General features: G+C 45.4%; 1 protein-coding gene across 8 annotated transcripts in view; it reads left to right on the top strand.

The window, feature by feature from the left end:
* Positions 1 to 18,291, top strand: part of LOC126162846 (choline-phosphate cytidylyltransferase A-like) — a 135,052-nt gene that overhangs the window by 58,638 nt on the left and 58,123 nt on the right. The gene's annotated exons all lie outside the window — the stretch shown is intronic.

Here is an 18,291-nt window from a genome sequence, read left to right on the forward strand (position 1 = left end):
TTGTTTGTAATTAAATCCACCTTCAAGGTATTTTTGGCTTGATTACTCTGTTTCATTTTTCATTCTTCATGGCAACTTTCAGTTCTCAGTGCAAAATCTGCCATCATCTTCTTCTTTTTCATCTTCTTCATCCACATCAGACATCTAAGGTACACTGGTGGATTAGCTGGTTCTAGACTTTTCCATTGTTACTGCACATTTGCGGAAGGCATCTATTCACCTTCCATTAACTCACCTTGTTCTTTTCTTACTCTTGTAATGACATTTGTTGTGTCAGTAGTTGAGGTGGCCAATAAAAAACAGTCAGAATTCTACACAAAGGTAACACATTAATAAGTTTATTTACAATATGTACACATGGTAACAGAGATATACATAACCTGGTAAACATGTAGGTTCTTCTGTAGTGCTGAATTGCCTACAATGAGGTAGTGTTGTTGATAGTAAAAAATAGTCTTGAACAGTGGTGCAATCTGATAGACACTGACATGTAGCAGTTGCTTGGTAGTGTCGTGCTGATCAGTGTATTATCCTTGCTGCAGTCTTCTGTACTAAGGTTGATATAGTTTGAAGATTCACTGAGTCTGTAGAAGCAGCTCTGAATTACAACTACTTAGAACAATGCGACAGCCAATCAGTCGCATGCAATGTCATGTGAATTTACTGTCCTCTGTGGTGTGTTTGCGTGGTGCCCCCTTTGGAGACAGTGAGCTCCTCAGCGATGTGCTGATGGGGGGAGGGGGGAGGCGGGATGTTGCTTTTGAACGGCACACAGTGCACTGGGGAGATGCCATGCAACCTTGCAGAATAACCGTGGGGCACATGGAATAAAATGATATGGTTGCCTAAATCATCACAGAACCCTGCCATGTTTCTCTCTTGGGATGTAAACTGGCCAGAAGTTGGAAACAATGTGAAACAAGACCAGTGTGACTAAATGGCATTCTCCCATTGCTCCGTAGTCCAGGTTTTATGGTTTCGATGTTTTCTTGTTACTAGTGTTTGCATCACTGATTTCAGCTCAATGGCCACTTTGCATCTCATTTCGTTTACTGTGGATCTGTTGCGTGAGAATAGGTCGTATTCGCTGTAAGATCGTATTGGAATTCACCGTATTGTAAACCGGCAAAGAATCTCTTCGGTCCACTGCCTGGCTGCATCTCTTGGCCAGCTCCATTTCACTTCCATTATAGTCATTGTTTGCCTTCCATTCCAATCTGTTTCTGATCCACATAGATACAGGGAGTGGACTAAATATGTAAAAACTAAAAATCTGCACATTAATGTCCTTAATTTGCTGTAGGAAAACTGTTGTTCTTCAAAACAGCTTCCAGATGTCTTGGAATGGCTATAGATCCTGTATGATTTCAATGGAATCTTGTACCATTCTTCCTGCAAAATTGTTACGTGGGATTGACTTGATCAACCAGAATGGTCAAATAATCCTTGACAGTAATGCAACCTTGCAGAATAACCGTGGGGCACATGGAATAAAATGATATGGTTGCCTAAATCATCACAGAACCCTGCCATGTTTCTCTGTTGGGATGTAAACTGGCCAGAAGTTGGAAACAATGTGAAACAAGACCAGTGTGACTAAATGGCATTCTCCCATTGCTCCGTAGTCCAGGTTTTATGGTTTCGATGTTTTCTTGTTACTAGTGTTTGCATCACTGATTTCAGCTCAATGGCCACTTTGCATCTCATTTCGTTTACTGTGGATCTGTTGCGTGAGAATAGGTCGTATTCGCTGTAAGATCGTATTGGAATTCACTTTTTGTAACATATTTGATTTCATTTCGCGAGCTTCGTGTTCAGTTTCATATCATTTCGCAAGTTTCGTGTTCCTTGTAGCCTGCGTAACCACCTGCTTCTTATACATTGTTCTTGTTACTAGTGTTTGCATCACTGATTTCAGCTCACCCTACAATTCCCTGGATATGGAGGTCACTTCATGTTGTTTTGGCACTGGCAGGATTTGCAAGTGCGACTTTCAGTTATGCAACGATTTTTGCGGTTCTCGTCCTCTTATTTATTCACCTAATTCTCTTCAATGATTGTCCATCACAATCACTCAACATTCACTTTCGTCCGCATTGTGACTTAGTGGATGACATTTTTCTGCTTTCCCTGTATGTGGTTTAAAACTTAAATATGGTGCTTCTTAGACCTTCAAACACTTTAGCTCCCTGGCTTACAGAAGCACCCACCATATTAACACCAACAATTTGCTTATGTTCGACTTCACTTAGCTTTGATGTAATGCACTTAAGACTGTACAAAACACTGATCTTGTAGTGTCCTCGTTGAGACTGTAGAGTCTTGTACCATAGGAATCAAGGGAGAGGATGTTGTTTGGTGGCAGGTCTCCTCTTTCTACAACACAACTGCACACATGTATTAACAGGGTTCTTTATTTACTTAAACAGATAGTTGCTACTTAACTTTAACAGCATTCTTGTGTTGTAGTCCTCATTAGCCTCACTGCTGGTGAAGTACAGGTCCCACTATGCGATGAATGACAGGTGCCAAACTGGAGTGCAAGTTGGTGCGCCAGTGACTGAGCTAGTGACTAAGATTGAGATAGTGACTGAGACAGTGAGCTAGTAACTGAGTCTAAATACTTGTGTTCGAGAGGGCGTTGGCGGCGTGTCGGTTGCGAGCCTATCTTTGGCCTCTCTCCTGATAGGTGCGATTGATTCAGTGCTTACTATTGATCTTCTTGCTACATCTTTGCTGACCGGTATGCTGGCGACAGCTTACCTCAGCACATTCCCCACCCCCCCACCGCCTCGAAATGCCATACCATTGTCATAAAGGGAAGATGTGAATGACAATGGGGAGGGAGGCAGGATGCTGGATGTAGAGATGAGTTGGGAGTCGTGACTGTGGAGGACGGCATACTCCTGACTGTACCCTGCCATCTGGCTTGCGAGACAACAGATACATCCTCCAGAAAACTACTACCAGGGCACATGTCAAGGCCTGAGGGTCTGTCCTGGGGCAATGAGTGTGACAGCGATGGTGGGTCCAGGTCCAGGTCCATTGGGTCGGCAAGCGAGGACTATGGGAGCGAGGGTGCATCATCCATCCGCTCCTCCTGCAGTACCCTGGCAGCACCAGCAGGCAGCTGTGGAGGCCATTTAGTCAAGTGAGGCTGTGAATGTGGCGAAAGAAAAGCAGCAGAATCATGGGGCAAATGACACCCGCGAATTTGGTTCTGGTGGCAGTTCTGCAAACCACCAGGACCTGCAATGCTTTCCTGGATCATGCCCCTTTCCCAGCACCCATGGTTGCCATAAACTCTGAAGAGAACAAGATAGTGCAGCACAAAGCGATACTTGTGGACCATTGGTGGCACTGGATTCTCTAGTGGGTGTAGCAAGTGGAGCAGCATCTGATTGCGGTGGCCATGTAGAAGTTCTGCTGGTGACAGTCCGTCTCACGGATGGGAGCGGTAGGAGGTGAGAAAGTGTTGCAGCACCTGTTCCAGGGTGGACTGTGGATGAAATGGAGCACTTGTTAGGTGACAAATGCCATTTCTGAAACTTCCTGGCAGATTAAAACTGTGTGACGGACAGAGAACGAACTCGGGACCTTTGCCTTTCGTGGGCAAGTGCTCTACCATCTGAGGTACCAAAGCATGACTCACACCCCGTCCTCACAGCTTTACTTCCACAGTACCTCGCCTCCTACTTTCCAAACTTTACAGAAGCTCTCCTGCGGAAGTAAAGCTGTGAGGACGGGGCATGAGTCGTGCTTGGGTAGCTCAGGTGGTAGAGCACTTGCCCACAAAAGGCAAAGGTCCCGAGTTCGAGTCTCGGTCCGGCACACAGTTTTAATGTTCCAGGAAGTTTCATATCAGTGCACACTCCACTGCAGAGTGAAAATCTCATTCTGAATGCCATTTCGTTCACAAAACAGTTCAAAATAAGGTGAAGTGAACTGTGGTCTGTTGTCTGACACAAGAACTTCTGACAAACCTTTTGTGTAAAATATGGAGGGCAAAGCTTGAATGGTGCTCTGTGATTTGGTAGAAGTCATAGACGCTGCAAAGGGGAACTTGCTACAAGAGTCTGCCACTATGAGCCAACGACTGTTCCGAGATGGTCCTGCAACGTCTATGTGCACTCGTTGCCATGGTGATAGAGTCTTAGGCCAAGCTGAGAATGTTTGTGGTGGAGTGGATCGGTTTTCTGCGCATGCGTGACATTGTGACGTCATCTGTTTAATAGGGCGTCTGTGCCCTGCCGGGTACAGTGCCATGGTGCTAACTGTTCAATCCAAACAAGTCCCCAATGTCATTGATGGAGCAATTGCAACACATCAGGAATAAGCACACACGGTTGTCCACTATCATTTTGAACTAGAATCACATTCTTTGAACAGAAAGATTATGCCGACGTACAAAATATAGCCAAACAACTGAGTTCTGGATACTGTTCAGTGAATGAGGCCAAGGCATGTGAATGTAATGCAACAACGTCTTCAGATCAGGGTCCACTTTCATGGCATGTGCAATTTTTCTGTAGTGCAAGGGAAAAGATTCTAGCAACTCAGAGTCTTGCGCATTGATTTGGCAACAAGATGTGGCAGGGTCATCAAAATCAGAGTCTCGGCCAAGGGGAAGGCGAGATATAGCATCTGCATTGCCATGCTTTGCTGTAGGTGTGTACACAATGTTGTACTGACACTGCGAAAGCAACAAAGCCCATCATTGCAATTTTTGAGCAGTGCATGTAGGAGCTGACTTTGACGGATGAAACGAGGACTGGAAAGGCTTGTGATCTGTCACTAAATAGAACTTGCGACCATATAAATAGTGATGGAATTTGGTTACTACATACACAATAGTGAGAGGATCTTTTTCTATTTGAGAATAATTGTACTGTATTTGAGAGAGCAACTTGAGGCAAAAGCAATAGGTCGGTCTTTTGTACCAATTCTGTGCAAAAGCACGTTGCCGATTCCGTAGGAAGGAGTATCAACTTGCAAAACTACCGGCTTGGCAGGGTCAGAATGCATCTGTCACCAAGCAAAGCATTTTTGAGTTTCTGAAATGCGTCTTGACAGTCTTTAGTCCACACAAAAGGTACATTTTTGTAATGCAATGGAGCCTCGATCTGAGTGGCATTCAGTATGTGAGCCAAATGTAGTATGTCATCTTGCATTACTGATGGCACTTCAGATACTTTGAGAAGAACGGGTAGGTCACGGATTGCAAGCAAATGAGATTGGAGGGGGTGCACACCCTTGACTGTTTATCACGTGGCTTAAGTACTATAGTTCAGTTTGGAAAAGTCACACTTTTCGAGACAACACTTGAGTCCTGCTTCTGACAACACTCAAAAAAGAGTACGCAAATTGGCAATGTGGTCCTCTGGTGTACAACCTGAGATAACAATGCCATCAACGTAGTTTGAACAAAATGACACTTTTGCAGTCAGCTGTTCCAAGTAACGATGAAAAATGGTGTATGCGGAAGTGCTGCCGAAGGGCAAATGCAAATACTTGAACAGTTCTAAGTGTGTATTTACAACAACCTTTCTGTGATTCTTCATCCAATGGAATTTGCTAGTAGGCATCATGCAAATCTATCGTGGAAAAGTAATGTCCTGCACCAAGTCTGTCCATGAGTTCCTCAGGGCAAGGTAATGGGTAAGTGTCAACTACTGTGGGTTGACTGTAGACTTGAAGTCAGCGCAAATGCGAATGCAACCAGAAGGCTTAGGCAACAAAACAAGAGGACTTGCCCATTGACTAACTTGAATGGGAGCAATTACACTGTTATCTTGCAATTCTTTAATTCACTGGCTTCTTTTTCTCTTAAAGCAGTTGGTGTGGAGTGGGCCCAGAAAAACATAGGCCATGCATTGTATTTCAATGTGACATGTGCTACAAAGTTACTAGCTTTTTCCCGTTCCTTCTGAAAATAGTTAAGCAAACTAGCGACATTGTCTTGTGGTGCAAAAGATGATACTGAAAATACATTGTCTTGGATGCTAAGTCAAAACAAATCAAAGCCCTCTAAACTGAATATGTTCTCACTGTCTCTTGATTTCAACACAGTAAAATTCACTGTCCTAGTATGAGATTTGTAAGTGGCAGGCAAACTACACTGTCCGAGCTCTGGAATTTCCTGTCAGTTGTAAGCAGTGAGGTGCTTGCTAGATTTAAAAAGGTGTGGTGAGCCTAACTGTTCATATGTCCAGGGTGTATACGACCCGGGAGATCCGGGAAAGACCCAGGAATTTTTTCATCCGGGAGAAAACCGGGAAAAACCCGGGAATTTTTTAGAATTCCGGGAATTTTTCATGCTTTAGTTTTCAGTTAATTTTTTGTAATTTTCACTAGTAAGAACCGATATTCTAACAAAGGATATAACTGTATCCCACCACTGCAGAATAATACTGCAACAACATTACATGAACGAGAGAATAAAACTAAAATTGCAAAGGAAATGCGCCATATAATAAAAACACAGAGCTCATACAAGTGTCTGCCAACAGCAAAATGTGTGAAAGACTATGTAATGCTTCGTAACACAAAATTACCTCCGATGTTCGTGACGTCACAACTGTTTACATTAGATCCATTTAAGCAGTTACGGGCGGGCTCATGCGCATGCGCAGTTAAGTTGCGTATGAGTCATACCTTCTCCCGCTTCTGTCTACAGAAATGTCGCTGCTGGCAGCAAACCGTGGTATGTGAACCGGGAGGAAATTTCGAGGGGGGCGGGGGCAAACTCATATTCTTAAGGAAGCACCTAGCATCAAGCGCACATTGGTCTATCGATTGTTCAAATGATTTTGAAGCGCATCCCTGTTGGTTTTTGAAAATTTTTGAACACATTCTAAGTTGATTTCTGAATGAATCATTAGCTGATTTTTGAATGCATGCATAGTGTACGTGATGTCTCTGCCAGGGGAATCCTCATCGCATCTAGAAATAAACTTTCCAGCAGACAAAAGGGGCGGGGCTGTACGAGTTCAGTGGAATAAAGCCGAACGGGTGAATGCCAACTGCTGTTTATGTGATTGATCAGGTATGCGAATGATCAGTGTTGTTTAAATTACTAGAGAAGTCCATAGATTCAGACTACGAGAGTGGAAATAAGTGACAAACAAGATTAACTGGTAAGAAAGATTACGTATTATCTTCTCGGTGTACCCAAGAAAATGAAATTTTGAAAGAAAATTTTGGTCAGATCGCTAACCTAGAAAGGGCAAGTTGTATAGTCCCCGACTAGCAGCCGCTAGGTTATATTGTGGGAGTAGCGCGGAAAACGTGTTGTACGAACGTCTAACCAGAGAATAATCGCTGGATAACTAAACGGGTCTACTATTGCCTCGGTTTGAAATATTGTAGATCAGGGGCTGATACGCAGAGGAGTCTGAGTGTCATATAAGTTGTAGTGCGGGGGGGCTAGTCTTCACGTGATCCTTGTTTACATTTAGTTATTTTGCTGTTTGCTCTTCATTTACTGCTCTCACATCAAATGAAAACAAAGTGATTTCTGTGGCTGGGAGCTATCAAGTGAATTAAAATACATTCATGTAATTACGGAAGGCTAAAATGTGTTGTTAGTTTCAGATTTTATTTCCACCTTTCTGACAGTCAAGCATTAATTGCCTTGCAGAATAATGGAGGTTACTTTTGTTGCTTTGCTGCAGAAATCCGGCTTTTGATCTATCTTTCTGCTGAGACAGCCAATTTATTTGAAATGAAGTGTTTACCACACTATTGGCTAGTTTCAACTGTTCGCTGCATTTCAAATGCACGTTTTCATCTTCTAGCACGTATAGCATTGTGCCATAATAAAGAACTCAACATGAGATAATACAGTACTCGTACTCCAAGAAAACTGACATCCCGAACACCACACTGAAGAGCTTAATATCAGGTCGAGGCCTACTTCGTTGGCAATCTGGACATACGAATGTACACTGCAAGGCGAATTATTCGTTGCAGTATGATTCACGAAATTCCGACACTCTTGGAGTATCCTCTGATGTCTTGTTTCTTTTATGACATAATGTAAGATCTTTTAATGTTTCACACATACGGGCTGCCTACGTCATCGCAGCTGCGCAAGCGCAGTGACGCCTTTTATCTGCCGGAACAAATCTATTTCTAACAGATCGCGGGAAAATATTGCGAATTGTGGTTTGAAAAGCGTTATTTTCAAAGTAAATTTCCTTTTACGCAAGATGAACTATGTGCGAGAATGTACGATGAACTTCTTAAATCACAGAGCGTTTGACACTCTTTGATGACAATCCATTTGGAAGAATTTCCAGCCCAGAAGATCAGAGATTAATGACGGCATTAAAATTTTACTGGCACATTTGTGTGATGTATCTTAAAGTGTAAAACGTCCAAAAAAGATCAACATTATATGTGGAAGCTTAGCTTCTCTTGCGGCTTACAAATCGTAGAGACCTATACCATATCTGAAAGCTTTTCTTTTCTTGCAGCAGCACTGTTTATATTAACTTTACCTATTTGTGTGTTCGTGCTACTTAACAATGATGTTGCTATTGGCTGACTACATCACGTGTCCTATTCTTTGAATATCCGCTGTCATCGGCTGGCGAGATCACATGACATGAGCTATGACTGGCTTACAAAAGCGCATCGCAATCTTGATTTCAATGCATCGGAGAGTAACAAGCGGTATTTGGTGGAATACGAATTTATACTTTCGTAACATGAAAAAGTGTATTTTCACCCTGGAGAAAGTGTATCTTCAACCGGGAGATCCGGGAAAAATCCGGGAATTTTTTTTCCTTGTCCACATATACACCCTGTATGTGGCATGATTAAGCAAAGTTACTGAGGAACCTGTCTAACTGAAAGTTCACATGATGGCCAGAAAAAAATGGTGGTATGCTGGTCGACGGCATGTGTTGGGCTGTTTGATTGGTTGCTTGTGCTGCTGACGCAGCTTGTGCAGCCAGCAGTTGTACCATCTTCAATAGAGTAGCAATTTGTTGGTTCTGAAACTGAAAGTTTGTGCTAGATCCATCACATTGGCTGTCTGCAACTGAGACAAGGGGACAAGGGGTGGAGGGGGTGGGGAATACATGGTTTACACATGTACATTATAGCAAAAACAAGCAGAGCCTCTGAAAAGAGAAATGTGATTAGTTCTACGGAATGTGTACAAGATCACAACAATAGTTCAGCAAATAGAAATGTGCACCCTGCAAGCTAAAACATGACAGAAGCAAGCAAAATCTTCGGCCAAGTTGATTATCTTCAGTCTGCACTGTGTTATCCTCATTGTCACTCCCATGTCCTTGTTGACACAGTAGAGAAGAGGATGTCGTTTGGTGGCCAGTCTCCTCTTTCTACAACACAACTGCACACATGTATTAACAAGATTCTATATATACTTAAACTTTTACAGCTCCTTGTGTTGTGTTACAAGCTCTTCAATATTAGTCCTCATTAGCCTCACTGCTAGTGAAGTAAAAGTCCCGCTATGCCATGAATGATAGTTGCCAAATTGGAGTGCGAGTTGGTGGTGTGTCAGTGACTGAGCGGCTGCGCTGACTGAGACTGAGCTAGTGACTGAGGTAGTGAGCTAGTAACTGAGAGGAAAACGGAGCCCTCCAGTCAGTGGCAGCGATCTAAATACTTGCAGCGATGAGGGTGTTGACAGCATGTTGGTTGCGAGTCTGTCTTTGGCCTCTCTCCTGATAGGTGTGCTTGATCCATCGCCTACTATCGATCCTCTTGCTACATCTTTGCCGAGCGGTGTGCTAGCAACAGTTTATGCCAGCACAGTTCTCACTGCAACTGACACTTGAAATGTTAAGAGAACATTGCACAGGTACCGCTCATGGTCAAATACAACAGTCAATCATGCTTGGCAAACAACTGTATTCATGTTCAGGCAAGCATGTCTTGCAGTGTTTCCATGTTTTGGACCAATTCCTGACGTTACATGACATTATTTCAGTATGAAGCTGCAACTCTCATATGTATCTTTGAAATAAGACACCATAAAATGTCAACACTTCTGTGCTTTTCATTTATAAATATGAAGTTATGATGAACATAAATATGAAGTTGAAGTTGTCCTACCAGCAGCAACAGAAGAATCAACTAACATTGTTGTTCCCTCTTTTTTTTTTTTTTTTTTTTTTTTTTTTTTTTTTTTTTTTTTTTTTTTTTTTTAAAATTAAAGAGCATTATTTTCCTTTTTCTATGCCTTGAAGCACTTCCCTTTCACGTCTCTCTTCGTTACATAGAATAGGGAAATAAGAACCAGCCAATAAGAAGGATGCAAAATTATCATCTTCATTTGAGTCAAAAACAGCCATATACCCAACAGTCTGTGACCGGGAATGTTATCATGGTGGGAAAGCCAATCCTTTAATTTCTCCTTTGCTGGCCGGTTTTTCAGGTAAGGCCTCATGTGATCAATTTATGATTTTGAGATATTAATGTTGGTTCAAATTCTGAAGGTGGCAGGGGTAAAATACAGTGAGCGAAAGGCTATTTACAATTTGTACAGAAAGCAGATGGCAGTTATAAGAGTCGAAGGACATGAAAGGGAAGCAGTGGCTGGGAAGGGAGTGAGGGTTGTAGCCTCTCCCCGATACTATTCAATCTGTATATTGAGCAAGCAGTAAAGGAAACAAAAGAAAAGTTTGGAGAAGGTATTAAAATCCATGGAGAAGAAATAAAAACTTTGAGGTTCGCCGATGACATTGTAATCTGTCAGACACAGCAAAGGACTTGGAAGAGCAGTTGAACGGAATGGACAGTGTCTTGAAAGGAGGGTATAAGATGAACATCAACAAAAGCAAAACGAGGATAATGGTATGTAGTCGAATTAAATCGGGTGATGCTGCGTGAATTAGGTTAGGAAATGAGACGCTTAAAGTAGTAAATGAGTTTTGCTATTTGAGGAGCAAAATAAGTGATGATGGTATAAGCAAAGAGGATATAAAATGTAGACTGGCAATGGCAAGGAAAGTGTTTCTGAAGAAGAGAAATTTGTTTACATGGAGTATTGATTTAGTGTCAGGAAGTTGTTTCTGAAAGTATTTGTATGGAGTGTAGCCATGTATGGAAGTGAAACACGAACGATAAATAGTTTGGACAAGAAGAGAATAGAAGCTTTCGAAATGTGGTGCTACAGAAGAATGCTGAAGGTTAGATGGGTAGATCACATAACTAATGAGGAGTTATTGAATAGAATTGGAGAGAAGAGGAGTTTGTGGCACAACTTGACTAGAAGGAGGGATCGGTTGGTAGGACATGTTCTGAGGCATCAAGGGATCACCAATTTACTACTGGAGGGCAGCATGGAGGGTAAAAATCGTAGAGGGAGACCAAGAGATGAATACACTAAGCAGATTCAGAAGGATGTACGCTGCAGTAGGTACTGGGAGATGAAGAAGCTTGCACAGGATAGCGTAGCATGGAGAGCTGCATCAAACCAGTCTCAGTACTGAAGACCACTACAACAACAACAACAACAACAACAACAACAATATTGGTTAAGTTCACGAAGAATTGTCAGCCTGACATTTTTAGTAGTATTTCTTTATTTTTTACACATTTACTTTTTTTTTCCTTCGTAGTTTTCTCCATCTCCTTGTGTGCTTCACTCCTAGTCCTTAGTTGCACTGTTTTTTAACTTCTCATTTTTCTTTCTATTAACTCGTCTTTATTTGTTACTCTGTCTTTCCATTATTGGACTGTAGCTGGGAAAGTATATAGCAACGAACAATCTTTAATCTGCTACTCTCTGACTAGTGGATGTTTAACTATTAAAAAATGCAGTATTGGCTGATTACGAAAAAGCCATTCTCAAGCCCGCATTCACCACATGCAGCTGTGTAGCATATGTTCCCATTATAGATTTTGGGAACCTTTAACCGAGTGCCCTGTGTAATAAAGAACATAAAAAATCTGACAGTACACTTGTGAGCACCCAAATGCAAACTCTACTAATTGTCAGATCAATAATTTTGATAACATTTTCCATGATCGAAAGTTTATGAATTTTATTTTCAAAAGTAGTGGTGGTGTTTCGCAGCTTGTGTGAAGTTTGTTGAAAAGAAAAAAGCATTGTGGCAGGTCTACATCACAATACCACTTGTAGAACAATGAAATGAATTTAACAGCTGTTGAGTATTAGCAGATACACAAATAATTCTGCATTTAATTACCCTATTATAAAAAATCTGTGGGGTGTTTTCCTTTTTAGGGTTTTGTATCTCAGTCAAAAAACCCTAACCATTATAGGATCACTTTGTTCTCCATCTAGCTCTCTGTCCAACTCATAATACCCCTTTTTCGTAGGAAGTGGTAGATGTATCAAGATGGTATAAAAATTTAAGCTTCCGAGTTGATGCAATCGAAAGTTGTGGCCATTCATGTCACATATTTCGATACTTGTGAACTGGCGTATCAAACCCTATAGGGTACTTCCCATTGACATAGAATCATAAAATTCAGTGAGCAGTAAGGTTTCATAGTACAAGAAAAGCAAAAAATTCCAAATCCCTTGGCAGTGTAAATAAAACAAGCTTTTAAGTCAGTGCAAATGAATGAGATGAGATGGCCAAACATGTCACATATGATGATACTTGCAAGCTCACTCATTAAAATCTGTACGTGAATTGTCTACATACATATCATGCCTGGTGGTCTAGTGGTAAACAGTGTACTTGGAAACCGAGAGGTCATTGGGTTGGATCTCGATCAGACTATGAATATTTCAGTCATTGTTTCAACCTAGTTTTCACCTCTCATTGATTTGAGGAGTCACCTGAAACAACATGTGGTTCAGAATCCACATTAACCCCCTGCGGGTTCAGGGGTAAGAATAGGCCTGCGGTATTCCTGCCTGTCGTAAGACGCGACTAAAAGGAGTCTCAACTGTTTCGGCCTTTAATGTGATGGTCTCCTAAGGGGTTTGACCACTACCTTTCCAAATTTTCCGTTAGTGCGTACCATTTGGGGAAGGACGCCTTATCTGGTGCATCTTAAATCCATCTTGCCCTAAGATCTGGCACACTTGCTATTGTCATGGAGTTGGTCTTACATCGAGCTTCCGGCCACATCCGCTGCAGTGTGTTCCGGGTAGCATACATTCACTCCATTGTGCACTTCCATCTTTGCCCTCGTGATGTACATGGATATTTCGACACCCGACATCCAGCACGGTAGCCAGTCCGTTGTGGTGGGGTCGTCATGTATCCTCTTGGTGGTAGCCCCCTGACTACACAGGGATCGCACTGCTGATGCCTGAGCTGCTACCTCCCCATGTTTGCCGAGGAGTAGATGCCTATCCCTCTGGGGCATCGAGACTCCCGGCAAAGGCCATCCTACCAGGTGGTCTTTGCTGTGGCTGGGTGGCGCCCTTGGGGAGAGCCCCTGGTTGGAGTGGGTGGCATCAGGGCGGATGACCCGCAATGAAGCTTGGTACTTCATCTCTCGCTGGTGGGCCTCCACCAGCAGTCTCTAAGTGATTGAGGTCTAACCTCAATGGTAAGAAATACGAACCAAGATCATTTCCCTCCCTGGCAACTCCATGGGAGGAACGTATGGCTAAAGAAGACAGTGGAGCATATTCACCGTGGTACCTCGTGTGTACACGAGTTGATGGGGAATCATTTATGTCAACCAAGCTCCAGTTTTTTGTGGAGCATTTAGAGGACAAGTTCGTTGAGGTGGAGGGCTTGTCCAAAATGCGCTCTGGGTCAGTCCTCATCAAAACAGCATCCTCTGCCCAGTCACGGAGTTTGCTCGCTTGTGACAAGTTGGGGGATGTTTCCGTCACCATCACACCTCATAAGAGTTTAAACATGGTCCAGGGTATTATATTCCACAGGGATCTTCTTCTGCAGTCCGGCGATGAATTACGCACCAATCTAGAACGACGAGGTGTTCACTTCGTCCGGCACGTCCATCGGGGTCCGAGGGACAATCAGGTAGCCACCGGTGCCTTCATCTTGGCCTTCGAGGGTGACATCTTACCCGAAAAGGTGAAGATGATGGTTTACCGCTGTGATGTGAAACCATATATCCCTCCTCCGATGCGGTGTTTTAAATGCTGGAAGTTCGGGCACATGTCATCCCGCTGTACTTCCGGCATCACATGTCAAGATTGTGGACGTCCTTCGCATCCCAATACTCCATGTGCTCTGCCTCCCATCTGTGTTAACTGCGGAGAACACCATTCCCCCTGCGCGCCGGACTGTAGGATATTCCAGAAAGAATGGAAGATAATGGAATATAAGACCCTGGACCGCCTGACCTACTCCGAGGCTAGGCGGAAATATGAGAGGCTTCATCCTGTACCAATGACGTCGACCTACGCCGCTGCTGCAACACCAGTTCGAACATCTACCATGTCATCACATACAGTTGGATCTCAGCTCTGTCAGAATTCACCGGCCCCCTTGGTTGTGGGGGGGCACTTCACTCCCTGTTGCTCCTGCTCCACCTCCTTCAGGAGCAACACCACCCCAACCATCGGGGACATTAGTTCCCCCTTCCCAGCCGGAGAAGCATGAGACTTCTTTGGCTACTCTCGCCAGGAGGGGGTCCCTTGGGGCCCTCCCATCCCAGGCTTTGCCCAGTGCCAAAGCGGACACCCGCAAATTTCCGAAGCAACAACCGGCCGCTGGTTGTAGGGCCTCACGGTCGTCGTCTGTCCCTGAGACTGACCCAGTGAGACCCTCCCAGCCAGACCCACCAAAGGCACAGCGTGCAAAGCAGTCAAAGAAAAAGGCTCCCAAGCATCCTGACATTGCAGTGGCACCTGTGCCACCGCACCCTTCCAATTCTGCACCTGAGGATGAGGTGGAGATTCTGGCGTCCGCTGAGGACCTGAATCTTGCCAGTCCCTCAGACGCGATGGATAGTTGTGGCACAGGTAGTGACTCGGTAGCACCAGGGGCCCAGGAGGTGTAATCTGCCTCCCCAGTCCCTTTACATCTTTCTCAGCCATGGACAGTATCATCCTCCAGTGGAACTGCAGCGGTTCCTTCCATCATCTAGCTGAGCTCCGACAACTTATCAGCCTTCACCCTTTCTTCTGCATTGCTCTTCAGGAAACTTGGTTTCCAACAATGCGAACCCCCGCCCTCCGTGGCTATCGGGGTTATTATAAGATCCGGGCAGCTTTTGAAAGTGTGTCTGGTGGCGTCTGCATCCATGTCCTTCACTCTCTTCACAGCAAGTCTGTCCCTCTACAAACACCTTTAGAGGCTGTCGCTGTTCAGGTGTGGATGCCACAGGCTGTTACCGTCTGCAGTCTTTACCTTCCACCAGATGGTGATGTCGCGCAGCATGTCCTGGCTGTGCTGATAGCGCAATTGCTGCCACTTTTCTTGTTGCTGGGCGACTTCAATGCCCATAACCCTCTGTGGGGTGGGTCAGTGGCGACAGGTCGAGGCGCAGCCGTTGAGCATGTATTGGCACAGCTCGATCTTTCCATTTTAAATGATGGTGCCTTCACACACTTCAGTGTGGTGCATGGCACATACTCTGCCATCAACCTTTTGATTTGCAGCCCTAGCCTCTTACCGTCTGTCCAATGGAGAGTGCATGACTACCTGTGTGGTAGTGACCACTTTCCGATCTTTTTGTCACTGCCTCGGTGTCAGTCTTCTGGGCGCCCTTGCAGGTGGGCTATGAATAAGGCTGACTGGGGCTTGTTCTCCTCCACTGCCCCTGTTGAGCCTCTCTCTAATGATGACATTGATGCGGTGGTTCACTCGGTCACCACCAGCATCGTTACTGCTGCAGAATCTGCCATTCCCTGTTCTTCTGGGTCCACTCGGCGGAGGACTGTGCCTTGGTGGTCGCCTGACATCGCTGAAGCGATTAAAGATCACCGGCGGGCGCTTCAGCGTCACAAGCGCCATCCCTCTATAGAACACCTCATCGCCTTCAAACGGCTGCGTGTGCAGGCCCGCTGCCTTATCCGCCAACGCAAGCAGGAGTGCTGGGAGCGATATGTGTCCACCATTGGCCTCCATGTGTCTCAATCACAGGTCTGGGCCAAGATTCGACGCCTCTAAGGCTATCGGACCCCTGTCAGCGTCCCTGCGCTCTCACTGGATGGATTAGTTTGTACTGACTCCAACGTAATTGCCAACAGCTTGGCAGAGCATTTTGCTCTAAGTTCCGCTTCTTCAAACTACCCACTGGCCTTCCGCTCCATTAAAGAGCGGATGGAACGTTGGAGCCTTTTCTTTCACACCCACCATCCTGAATCCTACAATGTTCCATTCAGTGAGTGGGAATTTCACAGTGCCCTCGTCGCTTGCCCTGATACCGCTCCTGGGCCAGATCGCATCCACTGTCAGATGCTGAAACACCTTTCAGTGGACTGCCAGTGACGCCTCCTCGACCTTACAACCGTATTTGGGTCGAGGGTGAGTTTCCGTCGCAATGGCGGGAAAGTATTGTTATCCCCGTTTTGAAACCTGGCAAGAACCCTTTGGAGGTTACCGTCCCATTAGCCTCACCAACGTTCTTTGCAAGTTGCTTGAACGGGTGGTGAGCCGGCGGTTGAATTGGGTACTTGAGTCTCGGGGCCTTCTGGCTCCCTCTCAGGGTGGGTTCCATAAGGGCCGCTCTGCCGCCAATAATCTGGTGTGCCTGGAGTCTGCCATACATACAGCCTTTGCCCGCCATCAGCATCTTGTCGCTGTCTTTTTTGACATGCGGAAGGCATACGATACGACATTGCGACATCACACCCTCTCTATGCTTCATGGTTGGAGTCTTCGGCGTCTGCTCCCAATTTTTATACAAAATTTTCTGTCGCTTCGTTCCTTCTGTGTGCAAGTTGCGGCCTCCCGTAGTTCCTCCTGAGTTCAGGAGACCTGTTTTTAATAGCAATTAACGGGCTCGCTGCGGCGGTGGGAACGTCTGTCTCAGTGTCCTTTTAAGCTGATGACTTCTGCCTGTACTATAGCTCTACTGGCATCGCAGCTGCTGAATGTCAGCTGCAGGGCCCTATCCGCAAGGCGCAGTCTTGGGCTGTAGCGCATGGCTTTCAGTTTTCAGCAGCCAAGAGCTGCGTTATGCGTTTCTGCTGGCGACGTACTGTTCATCCGGAGCCGCGACTTTACCTTGATGGTGAACTTCTTGCTGTGGTGGAGTCGCATAGGTTTTTGGGTGTGGTTTTTGATGCCCGGTTGACTTGACTGCCTCATATTCGGCAGCTTAAACGGATGTGTTGGCAGCATCTAAATGCTCTGCGATGCTTGAGCCACACCAGGTGGGGCGCCGGCCGATCTACCCTCTTACGGCTCTACCAGGCGTTAATCCAGTCTCGTCTGGATTATGGGAGCCTGGCTTATGGCTCAGCATCCCCATCTGCGCTGCGGGTGCTGGACCCAATCCTACACAGCGGAATACGACTTGCCACTGGTGCCTTCCGGACCAACCCAGTGGAGGCAGGTGTCCCTACATTGCGGTTAAGGCGCCAATATTTACTGGCCGCTTATGCTGCCCATGTTTGTAGCTTCCCCGGGCATCCAAACTATCGTCTCCTGTTCCCGCAGTCAGTCGTCCATCTCCCAGAACGTCGGCCCCGATTGGGTTGTGTGATCGTGGTCCGCGTCAAAGAGCTTCTCTCCGGGCTTGGAGTTTTCCCTGTTCCACCTCCTTTCCGGGCCCCTTTGTGTACACCCACATGGAGTGTTCCTCGCCCTTGCCTTCGGCTCGATTTGGCACAGGGCCTGAAGGAGTCAGTCCCTCTGGAGGCCTTCCGCCGCTGCTTTTATTCCATCCTATCCATGTATCAGGGCTCTGGCGTTGTATACACTGACGGTTCGATGGTTGCTGGTCAGGTAGGTTATGCTCTAACTCTACGGGACCATTACGAACAACGATCCTTGCCGGCTGGCTGCAGCGTTTTTACTGCTGAGCTGGTCGCCATCTTTCGTGCCCTAGAGTATATCCGCTCCTGCTCAGGTGAGTCCTTCGTTATCTGTAGCGACTCCCTGAGCAGTTTACGAGCTATCGACCAGTGTTTCCCTCGCTCTCGTCTGGTGATGGCTGTCCATGAGTCCCTGCATACTCTTACCCGCTGCGGCCAATCTGTGGTCTTTATGTGGACCCCAGGCCATGTTGGGATACCCGACAATGAAAATGTTGACCGCCTGGCGAAAGCGGCCACCAGTAAACCATCTCTGGAGGTTGGCCTCCCGGCGACGGTTTAGCGGGCAATCTTACGCCGCAAACTTTTCGACCTATGGGGCACTGAATGGCGCAACCTGCCCATGCCAAACAAACTTCGCCCTA

The sequence above is a fragment of the Schistocerca cancellata genome, chromosome 2, assembly GCF_023864275.1.
Source record: "Schistocerca cancellata isolate TAMUIC-IGC-003103 chromosome 2, iqSchCanc2.1, whole genome shotgun sequence".
NCBI classification, from domain to species: domain Eukaryota; kingdom Metazoa; phylum Arthropoda; class Insecta; order Orthoptera; family Acrididae; genus Schistocerca; species Schistocerca cancellata.